At 50.5% G+C, this 16287-nt stretch overlaps 1 protein-coding gene across 6 annotated transcripts in view; it reads left to right on the top strand.

The window, feature by feature from the left end:
• The first annotated feature begins 2586 nt into the window (after positions 1 to 2586).
• dab1a (DAB adaptor protein 1a) overlaps positions 2587 to 16287 on the top strand; it is a 109042-nt gene continuing 95341 nt past the window's right edge. For all 6 annotated transcript variants that reach the window (XM_077017062.1, XM_077017061.1, XM_077017060.1 and 3 more), the window contains exon 1: positions 2587 to 2824. The gene's annotated coding sequence lies outside the window, so the exon portion shown is untranslated. The remainder of the gene's footprint in view (positions 2825 to 16287) is intronic.

Here is a 16287-nt window from a genome sequence, read left to right as displayed (position 1 = left end):
GTTAGGTGCAGAACACAGGTAACTATAAAGGGATCTGTAGTCAGGAACCCCAGCAGCTCCGTACAGGGTGGTGCTACTCCCTGTCCTCTCCACACTGGCTCCCCTACAACAGAAAGCTCTACTGATGCACTTAATGGCAATGAATGTGCTGTCCTAGCTGTAGAGTGTAATGGCTAAATAGACCATGTCTTAGAATTAGGCATCATGCAGTGGCTGTTTAAAAAAAAACACTTTATCTCACAGATGCTACAATTAGGCCAGATTTATGACTACACTGTTCTGCTGCTGTACAACAGGTTATAATGTAGCGGGGCAGTGGCGTCGGCGTGGAAACAACACAGCGTCGTTCCTCCCGCATAGTTTCAGCGCGGTGACCTGCTTTTGCCTGTTAGTTTTTTGCACATTCATGTGAGAGAAAGTAAAAGAGGAGGAGAAATGTAAAATAGATAGATAGATAGATAGATAGATAGATAGATAGATAGATAGATAGATAGATAGATAGATAGATAGATAGATAGATGAGTGAATAATGAAGTGAGCATCACACAGACTGGAGGCTGTGGGTATGAGGGAGAGGGAAGACATGCTGTGTGCACTCAGACAGCAGGGAAGACAAAGAGGGAACGCAGGGCTGCGTATTAGAGGAAGGAGGGGAGGTGTTGTGGAGGGACGGTGGTACAGGGGACCAGCTGAGGACGGGACATTCTCAGCCTTCTTCTGACTGAGATCTGAGGCTCAGAGAATCTGGCACAGTCTGCACTAAGTCCAAGTCCAATGTCACATGTTTTCACCCTCAAAGCACACACACACACACACACTTGTAATATTACCCCAGTGTTAGCATCGTTGGGCTACTCATTTCGCAGAATGACCTACATTCATACCTCACTATGCCCCCCCCCCACACACACACATTCACACACACACACTGACTAGCTCAGTATTGTAGAACTGTCAAGTCTTTTTTTGTTTAATGTCGTGATCACATGAAGGACAGCATTCCTTTTGCTGCTCAGTAAATTTCTCTGTGAATCATCAACGTCTTGTTCTACCATAATATTGGCTGCCTAACACAGCACCAAAGCACAACGTTCTAACATAGGATCAAACCATCCAGTATTTTTATACAGCACCAAAGCTAACATTCCATCACAACACCCAAACATCCAACATTCCATCACAACACCCAAATGTCCAACATTCCAACACAACACCCAAAGGTCCAACATTCCAACACAACACCCAAACATCCAATGTTCCAACACAACACCCAAACGTCCAAGATTCCAACACAACACCCAAACTTCCAACATTCCAACACAACACCGAAACGTTCCAACACAACACCCAAACGTCCAACATTCCAACACAACACCCAAACGTCCAACATTCCAACACAACACCCAAATGTCCAACATTCCAACACAACATCCAAATGTCCAACATTCCAACACAACATCCAAATGTCCAACATTCCAACACAACACCCCATGTGGCCCAGGTGTGGAGACGTAGTCTTTCCTCCTCCACCCCTGGGTGTATGGGGCGGTGAGGAAGACCCCTCCTCCACCCCTGGGTGTATGGGGCGGTGAGGAAGACCCCTCCTCCACCCCTGGGTGTATGGGGCGGTGAGGAAGACCCCTCCTCCACCCCTGGGTGTATGGGGCGGTGAGGAAGACCCCTCCTCCACCCCTGGGTGTATGGGGCAGTGAGGAAGACCCCTCCTCCACCCCTGGGTGTATGGGGCGGTGAGGAAGACCCCTCCTCCACCCCTGGGTGTATGGGGCGGTGAGGAAGACCCCTCCTCCACCCCTGGGTGTATGGGGCGGTGAGGAAGACCCCTCCTCCACCCCTGGGTGTATGGGGCGGTGAGGAAGACCCCTCCTCCACCCCTGGGTGTATGGGGCAGTGAGGAAGACCCCTCCTCCACCCCTGGGTGTATGGGGCGGTGAGGAAGACCCCTCCTCCACCCCTGGGTGTATGGGGCGGTGAGGAAGACCCCTCCTCCACCCCTGGGTGTATGGGGCAGTGAGGAAGACCCCTCCTCCACCCCTGGGTGTATGGGGTGGTGAGGAAGACCCCTCAGCCCATGTCTGGTGAGGGTAATGATGATTGAGAATAGAGAGGGTGCGGTGCACTCGTATGGGCCTTCCAGAGTGGAAGGTGTAATTGAAATCAATATGCTGCATGATGAGGTGACTTACGGGGTTAAATCAGAGCTCCCCCTATCCACTATAGTCCCACCGAAGCCCTGCTGGAACAGGTTTAGAAGCAGCATCTGTCAAAGTAATGGGCTGGTTCCGTTTAAGATTGCCTGTGTGTGTGGTGGTGATGATGATGATTTTGAATGCTTTGTTTCTATCATACTAATGTTTTCACTCTTTTATCTTATTTTGCGCATCTTGTATTTTGTTTTTTTTTTCTCGGTGCTGGGACTGGGGCTAATCCCGCCCACTCCTTGCGTTTTCCCTGTGAAATCGAGAAACCAGGACATGTCGGCGCGCTAGGGGTTAAGGCGCACCCGCTTGGTGATTGGTTACGGGAGCGGTGCTTTTAGCCGCCCTAAGATAGAGGTAACTAGGCAACTTCAGCGCGAGCCGTGGAAGCGGAGAGAGAAACGGGGGAAGAGGCGCAGGAATCCCATCACAGTTTTGGGTTGCGATGGGAAGGATGTAGTCCTGACTTGTCTCACTGTCCCCGGCATGGGAAAGTGGATTACTGCGTTTTCCGAGAGCCCTGGATCGCGGAGTGGCAGGAGAGGAATTGCGTTTGGATTTTAACCATGAGAAGAGCGAACGCGGCACAGTCACACCAGAGTTTAAAGGTAAGACCAGGCGCCTTTTAGTGATCCTCGTCCAGCAAGGAACGTGATTTTTACTCATACTATCGACGGCTGGCACCGCCGAGTCGCTCGATCCGTTTGGTATCGCATTGAAAACCGGTTATCGATCTTCACAAATAGTTTATAGCGCACGCATTTAGTTACGCCTTCGACTACCACCGGTTGACGTTTCCCGTGCGTGCAGACGGAGCGATCTTTGGTGAATCGAGGGCGCTTTGGTGCATTGACATCCCAGCTTCGCTCTGCCCTGTCCAAGACGCCACGAAATAGGGATTATCGATTAAGTACGGTTACCGATTTAGGCTTTGCAGCGGTGAGTCATATTAAAGACTGTAGCCGTTCGGTGGTGTCTAAAAGAGTGATTTGGGTGCACGCGAGCGTGTATGAGATTGTGCGCAGATCTGTTGAAGTAATGTGCAAAGATTTCTCGGCCGACTGTTGAGTAACCACACCGCCGTGCGTCATTTACGGTGCCGTCTCAGTCGGGGAAGACCTAGAATATCGAATAAACAAGTGATCTGTTAAAAATAACCGCGTAAAGACGCAGACTGTGTGATGGGGAGTTGGGATGTGCTGCAGGAGCGCGCTCGTGCCGGTCCAGGCAGTGCGCGAGGGCTGCAACACAAACCCGCATTCAGCGCGCGCTCTATGTGCCAGGGAACCACCGGGCGGCGAGATTCCACTACTCGCGCTCCGCAAAGCTCTCCTGCGCGCACCGGCGACTCCGTGAGCGATTTTTTTGACGTCTCCCCGGGGAGTGTGTTCCTAACAACGCATGGTTTGGGTTAAACGAGCGCGTAAGAATGATTTGATTTGACAGGAAACATCTCCGTCCCACCTGTGTCCTGTGGGTCATGACCACCCGGGCCTGTGGGTGGGGGCAGTGAAACGGAAGGATTCTTGCTGTAACAGAGATGAACATAAACTCGGGTGCGAAAAGGTGGAGGTCTGTTGCAGTCTGGAGCACTAGCGTGAATTCTCTTCAGCTTTGATAGTTCATGGTGAGCTCGTGCGGTCTGAAGGACAAAGAGCGCGTTAAGGACAGGAGATTTCCGGTGATGAAGTACATTCCCATGCGTCATCACGGTTTGAGCGTCCGTGCCTGCTGTCTAGCCTGTTGTCACTTATTCATGACATACACCATATCTGCTATTGGATAATGAGATCATAATACACACACGGGAGGAGGGAGAGACATTATTCATCTTTCAAGGGGAAATGTAATCTCTCATTTTGAACAGTGCTTCCGTTACCCCATGATGGTGCCACATGGTGCTGCCTGTGATCAGGGGACCGGGTACTCCTCCCTCCGTCGGGACATTGTCTCCCTCAAGCCCAGGTCAACGTCATGACCACTTGTCCTCATGCTTGGCCGGACACCCACTGAGATCTTTGTCATTTGTTCATGACTGCAGCTCAAACACAGAGTGGCCTACACACCAGCTGCCTAGACTCTATAGATCCTTAAGGCTCAGCTTTGGCAGTTTGGCCTGAATTAGTGAGACAGAGGTAACACTGGAGGTGGTAATCACCGCTGAAGTAACGCCAAACAGAGGAGCACTGCTGTGCTGGCCTTGGTTGTCCTGATGATCGTAATTTTTCATTGATCTTAATCTCTTAATCATCACCTTGTCATGGTAGATCTGTTGTTCTGATCCTCATAGACTACGCAATCTGACATTGATTCATTTGTATATTGTTTTTTGTGCTCTACACATACTGTCGACCATTTTAATTTTAGAGAGCATCTGTTCAGTGGGTTTCTGAAAGGAGCTCTCAGGAGCCCTGATCTCGTTGTGGTCAGAGATGGCGTTTGGCACACTGCTGTCCACTGAAACCACAGCTCAGTTTCAAACCCGCCCGCTGCTCGACAGAACCAGGCCCCACTGAGGGTCCCGCGTCGAGCGCGGGTTGTGTGTCCCGGGCTTTTCCGTGTGTGCTAGCGGGAAGGCAAACCCCTTCTGCCTGAATGGCCCCAGCAGGCAACAGTGTGTCTCCATGGAGACGGAACACGGAGTGTGGGGGCCCACAAAGCCAACATTGTTGTGCTTCTCTTGCCTCAGTTTATTCATCCCGACCGAGCAGAAGCGGCCGAGCCAACCTGTGTGAGGAGCTGGTCCCGCCTCCTGCCAGTTCAGCAGAGCTCCAACACGGGCTTCCTGCTTTACTAACAAGAACAACAACAACAAAAAAAAACACCCAAGGCGGATTGGTTTGGATTTTATCGTGTAGTTCTGTATTGTGTTTTTTAGAGTGTGATACATGTTTAATAGTTTGCCCCCTCTGGTTATCAGCTATCATGCTCTCAGTTCAAGATGGCCAGGAACAGGACACATGCTAGGAGCAAAGAAGCCTAAATGAGACAAAAAAAAAAGTTCAAAGCACTGGCATCATTTAGACCTACTGCTTGGGGAACACGAGGGGTTGGTGAAAACAGAAGTATTATTTCAGCAGGTTAGTTTGATATCACTTTAGGCTAAGAGCTCTGCTAGCAAAAGGAGAATTCACCAGCATTGAAAAATGAATGTTGCAGGGCTGAACAGGAGAGTTTAGTTGTCATAATTAGACGTTGTACAGATTTCAGCTGTTGTCTTCATTTCGGTGATATGTATTCCCCGGAGTGCTCATCTCAAATGGAATACGGCGGGAGAATCCTAGTCTGGACGGGAATATCCCCTCTCGGAAATTCGTAGCAGTCCCAGAGGTGGCATCGATAGCCATTTCTTGTCCGCCATATTGATCTTGCTGCTGTGGGGTGACATTATCTGCTCCTCCTAATTAGAGCTAAGAAATGCACTCGTTTAGCTGACGGCTGCCCACAAAGAAGGAACCCCCCACCCCCCAAAGCTCATTGAGGATTCTGAGCCTGTGTTGATGTTAGGACTCAACTAATGACTGTTTTGATGATTAGTTAATCTGTCAATTGCAGGTTTGATTAATCAATTAATAATTTTCTTTCATCTCTTTTTAGAGTAGGACAGAAAAGTGCAGATTTCTCTTCAATGGGTACTTTATTTAAAAGAGCTCTCCTAAGAACTCATGAATAGTGATGTAGTAAATCATACATACTGGAAGATAAAGCCTGATTAGATAAAGTTTGATTAAGCTTCCAACGAGCTACACTGCAAAGCAAGAAACTTCTCTGGAGGTACCGTGGACATTTTCACGCATGATCTAAAAGCGAAAACACTACTGTAACGTTATCTTAATACATTAAGACTATCTTTACTATCTTAACACTATCTTAACTATACCATAACACTGTATTTACTATCTTAACACTTATCTTTACACTATCTTAACTATACCATAACACTGTATTTACTATCTTTATACTATCTTAACTATACCATAACACTGTATTTACTATCTTAACACTATCTTAACTATACCTTAACACTATCTCTACTTTCTTAAAACTCTCAAAATATGTATGACATCTTATTTTTTCCTTCCTGGAAGTTCTGAATTTTTCAGCTAATTTCAGAGGTAAGACTTTTTGACTCTCCCCAAAGCCTTGCAAATCTGGTAGTTTTGCGAGTGGTTGTTCTCACTAATGGGTGTCAGCAGCTTTGGAAAATAACAGCATAGAAATCCTCTTTGTTCATTCCACAAGCTGCCTTGTCTTTAGTTACCCGAGCACCCCTACGGTGCGGGTGCACCATGCTGCTTCCGCTGCACCGCTGTTTCTTAACTTCAATTTCAAGTGCTCCTGTAGTGTAAAAGACTTTCATTGTGTACCAACGCTTTTTTTTTTCTTCGTCTTTGATTTCAAAGACAAGATGTTGCAAATCTGGGTAATATCTAGATGCTGTAATTGGAACGTTGGCTTGTGTAACTGTGTTTGGATGTTAGGTGTTCCTGTTGGACAGTTTAGCTGTAAAATGCCTCTCTTGTCTTCATTTAAGTCATGCAGCCAACTCTACCGACATACAGAGCCATAAGACATCTGTGGGGTATTTTTTCTGAAGGACTCCTGTGGTGAATCAAATAATGGGTGTTTTTTGGAATAAAAAAAAATTTGTTTAGACACTGTGTGTTTGTTGTGTTTGTTGACACTGTGTGTTTGAAACTGCGTTTGTAGGCGTTTTTGTGTGTGCAGGTCTGAGTTTGTAAGTTAGCAAATTTAAGGCAGGTTAGTAAGTAGATAAGAAAGTAAATGCTAAGTATGTGTGCATGTGCGTGTGTGAGCGTGAGTGTATGTGCGTGTGTGTGTGTGTGTGTGTGTGTGTGTGTGTGAGCGTGCGTATGTGTGAGCGTGCGTGTGTGTGAGCGTGTGTGTGAGAGTGTGTGTGTGTGTGTGTGTGTGTGTGTGTGTGTGAGAGAGAGAGAGAGAGAGAGAGAGAGAGAGAGAGAGAGAGAGAGAGAGAGAGAGAGACGGGTTATGGTTTGAGATGTCTGTCTTTTGTGTTCCGTCAGTTGTCCTGCTTATCATCCTCCATAATCATGGCGCTCTGTATCTCTGTCTGGAAAGTTCCATCAACCCAGGGGTCAAACATGGGTTCAGAAGATCCATGTTTGTGGTGCTTTTCCTACTGGACTGAGATTATGATGTCATTTCTGGGATTTGCCAAAGCCACTCCTCCAGGTTAGAGGTCACAGCCCCAGATGCTCCTGTCACCATGGAGACAGCTTTGGTGTCAACCTTCTACATTCTCTCTTTTTCTTCTTTTATTCCTTGGTGTTTTTTTGTTTGTTTGTTTGTTTGTTTGTGTGTTTTCTGTATCTCAGTGTCTGCTTGGTTCCTGCTGAACGTGGATCATGTAGCGTATGTCCTCAGGTCTTCTGGTGTTGGTAGTCTCCTCACAAATTGCCTGGAGAAGGCACAGAGATTTGTGTAGGTACATGACTGACACTTTGAGTAATAGTTGCATACAGATTCGCAGGTGCCGTGTCTTAAGGGACGGCACTCCTGCCTGAGCCAAGCTGCCCCTCTCACTCTCATTGTTTATGGTCTCCTCACCTGCCTCCGGGTTGCCGTGGCACCTTTTGAAGTGAAGATTACCCCCTTGAGCCAGAAAACATGTTCTCTCGCTCAAACTCTCCGTTTTTCAATTTGAATCAGAAATATCGAAATCCCCCTCTGTCTCTGTGCCCGCTCTCCCTCCGCATCTGTTATTGCGGTATGGAGGAATGCTCCGCTCCGCTGACCAGCGCTCCCCCACGCCTTAGAAAGAAAAGAGTGAAAAAAAGACTGAAAGTCAGCGGTTGATAATGGAGGCCCAGGAGTGTCCTAGCGCAAGAGTCCTAGCGCAAGAGTCCTAGCGCAAGAATCCTAGCGCAAGAGTCGCACCGTAAACACCAACGTGGGGTGTGCTAGCCAAAATGCGCCACTTACCACGGTGTTACCTCATTAATACGTCAATTAAATCCCCTCTTCATCTTCATACTTTGCTCTCATAAACACACACACACACACACTGAGCCTACCCCCTAGGGTAAGGTTTTTAGTATTGTAATCAATGGATGTGTTTGCTTCTTTTATATATCAAAGAAAGTTGGGGTTAGCCCGTTTCAGGTGTGCCATGTTTATTGTGTCACATTAAGCAAACAGCTTTTATCTGTAAGGTCAAAGGTGGGGGTGGAGGGGTTTTTACATTTCCCTGCAGTGTGCCACTTCTGCGTGTGTATGTCACACACACACATACACACACACCAACTCTTTGTGTCTTTTGTTGCTCACTTTTGTTGCCTAAGAATTAGTGAGACCCTTTGAGTCTCCGGCATGTCGAAGAAACAAAATGGCTCCCGAAGGAGGCCGGCTCCAGGGGAACGATTCTGTTCGAACTGCTTTCTCCACAAACGGGTTTTAACTGGTTCTGCTTTACCATTCACTTTCTTTGATCCAGAGGAAGAACAAGAGAAACAGAAAAGAGAAAGAGAGAGAGACAGAGAGAGAGATGTATAGAGGAGAGAAAGAAAGAGAAGGAGGGAGAGAGGGAGAAAGGGAGAGAGAAAGAAAGAGGGAGAGTGAGATCCAGACTCACCCCTCCCTGTTGGGCTGTTTAGTATGCGTGGGCCTTTCTCTGCTTCCATTAAGTGGCTGAAATGGAAAGGCCGTGGTTCTGAGCGCAGAGCGAGTGGGAGGCAGTGTGGAGGTGAGAGGCAGTGTGGAGGTGAGAGGCAGTGTGGAGGTGGGGGAGGTGGGGGTGGGGAGGTGGGGGAGGTGGGGGTGGGGAGGTGGGGAGGTGGGGGAGGCGGAGGTGGGGAGGTGGGGGAGGCGGGGGTGTGGAGGTGGGGGAGGTGGGGGTGGGGAGGTGGGGGAGGTGGGGGTGGGGAGGTGGGGGAGGTGGGGGTGTGGAGGTGGGGGAGGTGGGGGTGGGGAGGTGGGGGGGTGGGGGAGGCGGAGGTGGGGAGGTGGGGGAGGCGGGGGTGTGGAGGTGGGGGAGGTGGGGGTGTGGAGGTGGGGGAGGTGGGGGTGGGGAGGTGGGGGAGGTGGGGGTGTGGAGGTGGGGGAGGTGGGGGTGGGGAGGTGGGGGAGGCGGAGGCTATGGGGGTGAGGGCTTCTACACAGACCAGGACAAGGCAGGAAAAAATGGCCGTTCAGTCACAGCATGCCAGAGGAGAGAAGAGGCCAGCTACAGGAGCGGATGGATGGATGGATGGATGGATGGATAGATAGATAGATAGATGGATAGATGAGTATGCCGGAGATGGATTAGTTTGTGGACCGGGGACCTGAGAGGTAGATATTTAGGATACATACGCGCAAACACAGTGTCTGTTCTGCCCCACTAATGTTGGGGTAGATTTGTCAGAGGGAGCCTGCGGGTGGATGTGTACCCACACACTGATGGGTGGATGTGACCCACACACTGATGGGTGGATGTGTACCCACACACTGATGGGTGGATGTGTACCCACACACTGATGGGTGGATGTGTGGATGTGTACCCACACACTGATGGGTGGATGTGTACCCACACACTGACGGGTGGATGTGTGGATGTGTACCCACACACTGATGGGTGGATGTGTGGATGTGTACCCACACACTGATGGGTGGATGTGTACCCACACACTGATGGGTGGATGTGTACCCACACACTGATGGGTGGATGTGTGGATGTGTACCCACACACTGATGGGTGGATGTGTACCCACACACTGACGGGTGGATGTGTGGATGTGTACCCACACACTGATGGGTGGATGTGTACCCACACACTGATGGGTGGATGTGTACCCACACACTGACGGGTGGATGTGTGGATGTGTACCCACACACTGACGGGTGGATGTGTACCCACACACTGACGGGTGGATGTGTGTATGTGTACCCACCCACTGATGGGTGGATGTGTGTATGTGTACCCACACACTGACGGGTGGATGTGTGTATGTGTACCCACACACTGACAGGTGGATGACGGGTGGATGTGTGGATGTGTACCCACACACTGACGTGTGGATGGGTACCCAAAGATGTCAGATGTTTCCAAGGAGGTGAATCACCTGAGGCCTCCATGAGAACACACTCACATTCCTCTCACTGCTTAGCTGAGTGGTACACACATAAAATTGCCACCTGGCTCATATCCAAATTAAAGAACCATCTAATGTATTGGATCTGGACTGAAGGACTGTGGAGGTGGAGCAGTGTGGTGGATCTGAGGTGTTCAGAGATGGAGCAGTGTGGTGGATCTGAGGTGTTCAGAGATGGAGCAGTGTGGTGGAACTGAGGTGTTCAGAGATGGAGCAGTGTGGTGGAACTGAGGTGTTCAGAGATGGAGCAGTGTGGTGGATCTGAGGTGGTACAGAGATGGAGCAGTGAGGTGGATCTGAGGTGGTACAGAGATGGAGCAGTGTGGTGGATCTGAGGTGTTCAGAGATGGAGCAGTGTGGTGGATCTGAGGTGTTCAGAGATGGAGCAGTGTGGTGGAACTGAGGTGTTCAGAGATGGAGCAGTGTGGTGGATCTGAGGTGTTCAGAGATGGAGCAGTGTGGTGGATCTGAGATGTTCAGAGATGGAGCAGTGTGGTGGAACTGAGGTGTTCAGAGATGGAGCAGTGTGGTGGAACTGAGGTGTTCAGAGATGGAGCAGTGTGGTGGATCTGAGGTGTTCAGAGATGGAGCAGTGTGGTGGAACTGAGGTGTTCAGAGATGGAGCAGTGTGGTGGATCTGAGGTGTTCAGAGATGGAGCAGTGTGGTGGATCTGAGATGTTCAGAGATGGAGCAGTGTGGTGGAACTGAGGTGTTCAGAGATGGAGCAGTGTGGTGGAACTGAGGTGTTCAGAGATGGAGCAGTGTGGTGGATCTGAGGTGTTCAGAGATGGAGCAGTGTGGTGGATCTGAGATGGTACAGAGATGGAGCAGTGTGGTGGATCTGAGGTGTTCAGAAATGGAGCAGTGTGGTGGATCTGGGGTGTACAGAGATGGAGCAGTGTGGTGGATCTGAGATGTTCAGAGGTGGAGCAGTGTGGTGGATCTGAGGTGTTCAGAGATGGAGCAGTGTGGTGGATCTGAGGTGTTCAGAGGTGGAGCAGTGAGTGTGGATCTGAGGTGTTCAGAGATGGAGCAGTGTGGTGGATCTGAGGTGTTCAGAGGTGGAGCAGTGAGTGTGGATCTGAGGTGTTCAGAGATGGAGCAGTGTGGTGGATCTGAGGTGTTCAGAGATGGAGCAGTGTGGTGGATCTGAGGTGTTCAGAGATGGAGCAGTGTGGTGGATCTGAGGTGTTCAGAGATGGAGCAGTGTGGTGGATCTGGGGTGTTCAGAGATGGAGCAGTGTGGTGGATCTGAGGTGTTCAGAGATGGAGCAGTGTGGTGGATCTGAGGTGTTCAGAGATGGAGCAGTGTGGTGGATCTGAGATGGTTCAGAGATGGAGCAGTGTGGTGGATCTGAGGTGTTCAGAGATGGAGCAGTGTGGTGGATCTGAGGTGTTCAGAGATGGAGCAGTGTGGTGGAACAGGTGTTCAGAGATGGCTCCAGCTACTGTTGTCTGGAGTGTCATGGATCATAGTGTTCACTCTGTCTGTCGAACTGAAGTTGTGGTAAATGTGAGTATTAGAACAAAGCCTATTAACCTCTGCTGATGTGTTCTACCACTTTTAGTCTCTCCCTCTCTCCTCTCTCTCTCCCTCTCTCCTCTCTCTCTCCCTCTCTCTCTCGCTGTCATGCTGGTCAGTGGAGTGAGATAAATGACACATAGAGATGTGATGATGATTAACATCCACCCTAACACCCACCCTAACATCCACCCTAACATCCACCTCCAGTCATGTCTCTCGTTCCCTCTCTATCATTCTCTGCGGGCCTGAGAGAAAATTAATAAACAATGTTTAGATGAATAGTGTGTTAAAAATAATAAAAGTAGTTTATTTAGATTTGCTTTGCTTTGAGCAGGTATGGTTGAATTATGGAAACAACTTTACTGCCGTTTTGTGTGAGTGTGTGTGTGTGTGTGTCTTGGTGCACGTGAGTGTATATGTGTGTGATTGTGAAGGCTGTAATTTTAGCTGTGTGCTGGTGGGATCCACCTCAAAGCTGAGGAGATCTCACACCTCTCAACTGACTGGCAGCCAGCATGTTCTGGGATAATCTGTAGTTGGGAGAGAATGTCTGTTGTCGTGCAGTCTGCCTGGGCAGACTCCCTGAGCAGTCTCCCTGAGCAGTCTCCCTCAGCAGTCTCCTTGGGCAGTCTCCCTAGACAGTCTCCCTCAGCAGTCTCCCTGAGCAGTCTCCCTGAGCAGTCTCCCTGAGCAGTCTCCCTCAGCAGTCTCCTTGGGCAGTCTCCCTGGACAGTCTCCCTCAGCAGTCTCCTTGGGCAGTCTCCTTGGGCAGTCTCCCTGGGCAGTCTCCTTGGGCAGTCTCCCTGGGCAGTCTCCCTGGGCAGTCTCCCTGGGCAGTCTTCCTGCTCTCCACAGACTACGGAGCCTCTTCGTTCCTGTGTGCTAGTCCTTCGCTAGAACGTCTGCTCCATGGTTGTAGTCTAACTGAAGGCACAACTCTGTGGAGCCGTAGTCACTCTCTTCTCCTCTGCCACAGGTGTGGGTGGAAATGGCTTTTTCTCTTTCCCTGTCTCTCTCTCTCTTTCTTTCTGACTCTCTCTGACTCTCTCTCTCCTGCTCACTCTCTCCTCAGTCGAGGGAACCCCCCATCTATGAATCAGTTTTCTCGTCTTTCTTCCCGTGCTTATCTCCTCTCCCAGAGAAGGAGGCAGCTGTGTACACATCAGGTGAGGAGAAAGGAGGTGCAGGAGACACGGGAGCGACCGCTCCTCAGAGATAACACCTCGTCTCTCACGCACGCCACCCCCCCCCAGCGGCGCACACAGGCTCGGCGGCAGTCACCCACTCTACAGTCACGTATCCGTGCGTGTGTGTGATCACAGTGCATGTTTGAGTGTGTGGGACCGCGCGTGCGTGTGTGTAAGAGAGCGAGGAAGAGAGAGCATGGGCATATTAAAATGGCCCAGCAGACCGAGTCTGCCTCTCTGAAACAGCAGGTTAAACGGGAGCAGAGAGAGTGATGGGGAGATTGAGAGGAGCTGGAAGGGCAGAATGGAGTGGAGGGGAATACTGATAAGAACATCTCACTTAAGCCGGGTCGCACACAAACCGAACCTCACGCGCGTGCGTTAACGTGGCAAACCCCAAACTTTGGTTTAGTTCATAGTTTCTTAAAAAAACGTCTTGTATTTGTCCTCTGTGGTGGACGCAGTCCGCAGGGCTGTAGAAACTCTTCCTGAAGAACGTGTCACCTTCTGGACCATAGCAAACATCTCAGCACACTGGCCAAGAAGACAGTAGGAGGGGTGTTTTTCAGCAGCCCGTGCACATGACCCTGACAGAAGACAGCACAGTCCACACAGGTCCTGCAGCGTTCCACACAGGTCCTGCAGCGTTCCACACAGGTCCTGCAGCGTTCCACACAGGTCCTGCAGAGGTCCACACAGGTCCTGCAGAGGTCCACACAGGTCCTGCAGCGTTCCACACAGGTCCTGCAGCATTCCACACAGGTCCTGCAGAGGTCCACACAGGTCCTGCAGAGGTCCACACAGGTCATGCAGAGGTCCACACAGGTCCTGCAGCGTTCCACACAGGTCCTGCAGAGGTCCACACAGCGTTACATAGAACAGGTGGCTTTAGCGCTCTGCTGTGCTTGTGGTTTGTGAGTCTCCTCAGGTCATGTGCTGGAACGCAGGAAGTGATGCTAAGCTGAAGCCCCTCCCCTAAAGGGGGGACACCCTTGCCCACCTACCTCCACCCAGACAGATGGGCCCACCTACCTCCACCCAGACAGACGGACCCACCTACCTCCACCCAGACAGACGGGCCCACCTACCTCCACCCAGACAGACGGGCCCACCTACCTCCACCCAGACAGATGGGCCCACCTACCTCCACCCAGACAGATGGGCCCACCTACCTCCACCCAGACAGACGGGCCCACCTACCTCCACCCAGACAGACGGGCCCACCTACCTCCACCCAGACAGACGGGCCCACCTACCTCCACCCAGACAGACGGGCCCACCTACCTCCACCCAGACAGATGGGCCCACCTACCTCCACCCAGACAGACGGACCCACCTACCTCCACCCAGACAGACGGGCCCACCTACCTCCACCCAGACAGATGGGCCCACCTACCTCCACCCAGACAGACGGGCCTCCTCCCTCTCCATCAGACATCTGAACATATGGGCGGTGCAATTAACCCATCTATTAAAGACGGCAGCCGACACAACCCTGTCTGTATCTGATTGGTGGAGGGGGCTTCTTTAATATGTATCGATGGTCTCTGATTGGTGGAGGGGTCTCCTTTAATCTGCCTCTCATGCAGCGAAGATTAACAGACATGCATTTTATTGAGGGTGTGCTCACGCACAGTTCTACACACACAGACACACACACACACACACACACACACAGTGATATGTGAGTCTGGCTGTCTCATGTGATCACCCCTCTATGGTGAAGGGGGCAGTATTTGAGGGGTTTTAGGGGGCTGATAGTGAAGTGGCACAAAGTGGGATTAATGGAATAGAGCAAATCTAAAAATCATCAGGATTACATTGGAGTGAAATGATTGAGAAGCGGTCAGAGGGAGTTTGTGTGTGTGTGTGTGTGTGTGTGTGTGTGTTCATTCGAGGTGGAGTGGGCCCCTTCACTCTCACACATAATAAGAATTTTCTGCCACATGGTGAAGATGAGATGGCTTGTGGAGGTGTGTGTATGTGTGTGTGTTTGTGCATGTGTGGGTGCGTGTACGTGTGCATGTGTGTACATGTGCATGTGTGTGTGTGTCTGTATGTGTGTGTGTATGTGTTTGTGGCTGTCTGATGTGGCTCATGCAGGAGAGGAAACGTAGAATGGTGTTAAACATAATGATTTCAACAGAGAAGAGTCCTGTGGGTCCTGTTGGTCCTGTGGGTCCTGTGGGTCCTGTGGGTCCTGTTGGTCCTGTGGGTCCTGTTGGTTCTTTTGGTCCTGTGGGTCCTGTGGGTCCTGTTGGTTCTTTTGGACTGTTGCAGAAAGAGGGAATCTGCATGGGTGCATCCGTGCATGTGCTGCTGGAGGTTTGGAGGAGCTGGAGAAGGTGTGTGTGTGTGTGTGTGTGTGTGTGTGTGTGTGTCCATGTGTGTGTGTCCATGTGTGTGTGTGTGTGTGTGTGTGTATGTGTGTGTGCGCGCGTGTGTGTGTATACAAGCGTAATGTAGTGGAATGATGGAACGGAGGTGAGCTTGAGGTGAAATTGTGTTAGGTGGATGTTGCCGATAACCCGTGTGTAACATGTGTGTGTGTGAGTGTGTGTGCATGCGTTAGCTTCAACAGAACAATCATGTCCTGTGTCTGGGTGGGACGCATCTGGTTGAGCGCACTTCATGTACAGAAGAGCTCAACTGTAAGGTTGCTTAGCAGCAGGAGGCCTTTGTGTGTGGGGGTGAATTGTGGGTGGAACCTATGGCCCCGCCTTTCCTGTCAATCACTCGCTAATTCTGACACCTGCACCGTAGCACATAGGGAGTCATTCAGATGAGGCCAGTGTTCCTCAGTCCTGGACCACAGCTTTGTGATTAGAATATTCAAATCCCTCCTCCTCCTCCAATCACTGCAGACGCTAAAATGCTAATATTTCACACTCATGAGTCTGTCTGTAAACTGATGAATTGGAACAACAGAGAGAGAGAGAGAGAGAGAGAGAGAGAGAGAGAGAGATTGAGAGAAAGAGAGAGAGAGAGGGAGGGACTGGGAGAAATGAAGTGAAAAATGGCCTGATTGTCATCGACGACCACATTAGACTCAGTTGAATTACTAGTTAAGGCCACCATGAATGAATTCGGCGCCCAGCCCGGCTGGCCTCCACCCTCTATTAGGGGGTTAGGGAAGGACACGTCCAGTAATGGCTGCCTGCTCCACCTCCATCTGCAAACGCCTCAGCTTCTCCAGCCAGCCTCCCAGTTAAGTGCTTATTGGTTAAGCCCCAACCCCCCAGGGCTG

This window comes from Brachyhypopomus gauderio, chromosome 9 (assembly GCF_052324685.1).
Source record: "Brachyhypopomus gauderio isolate BG-103 chromosome 9, BGAUD_0.2, whole genome shotgun sequence".
Lineage (NCBI taxonomy): Eukaryota > Metazoa > Chordata > Actinopteri > Gymnotiformes > Hypopomidae > Brachyhypopomus > Brachyhypopomus gauderio.
This window is presented reverse-complemented; position numbering and strand designations above follow the sequence as displayed.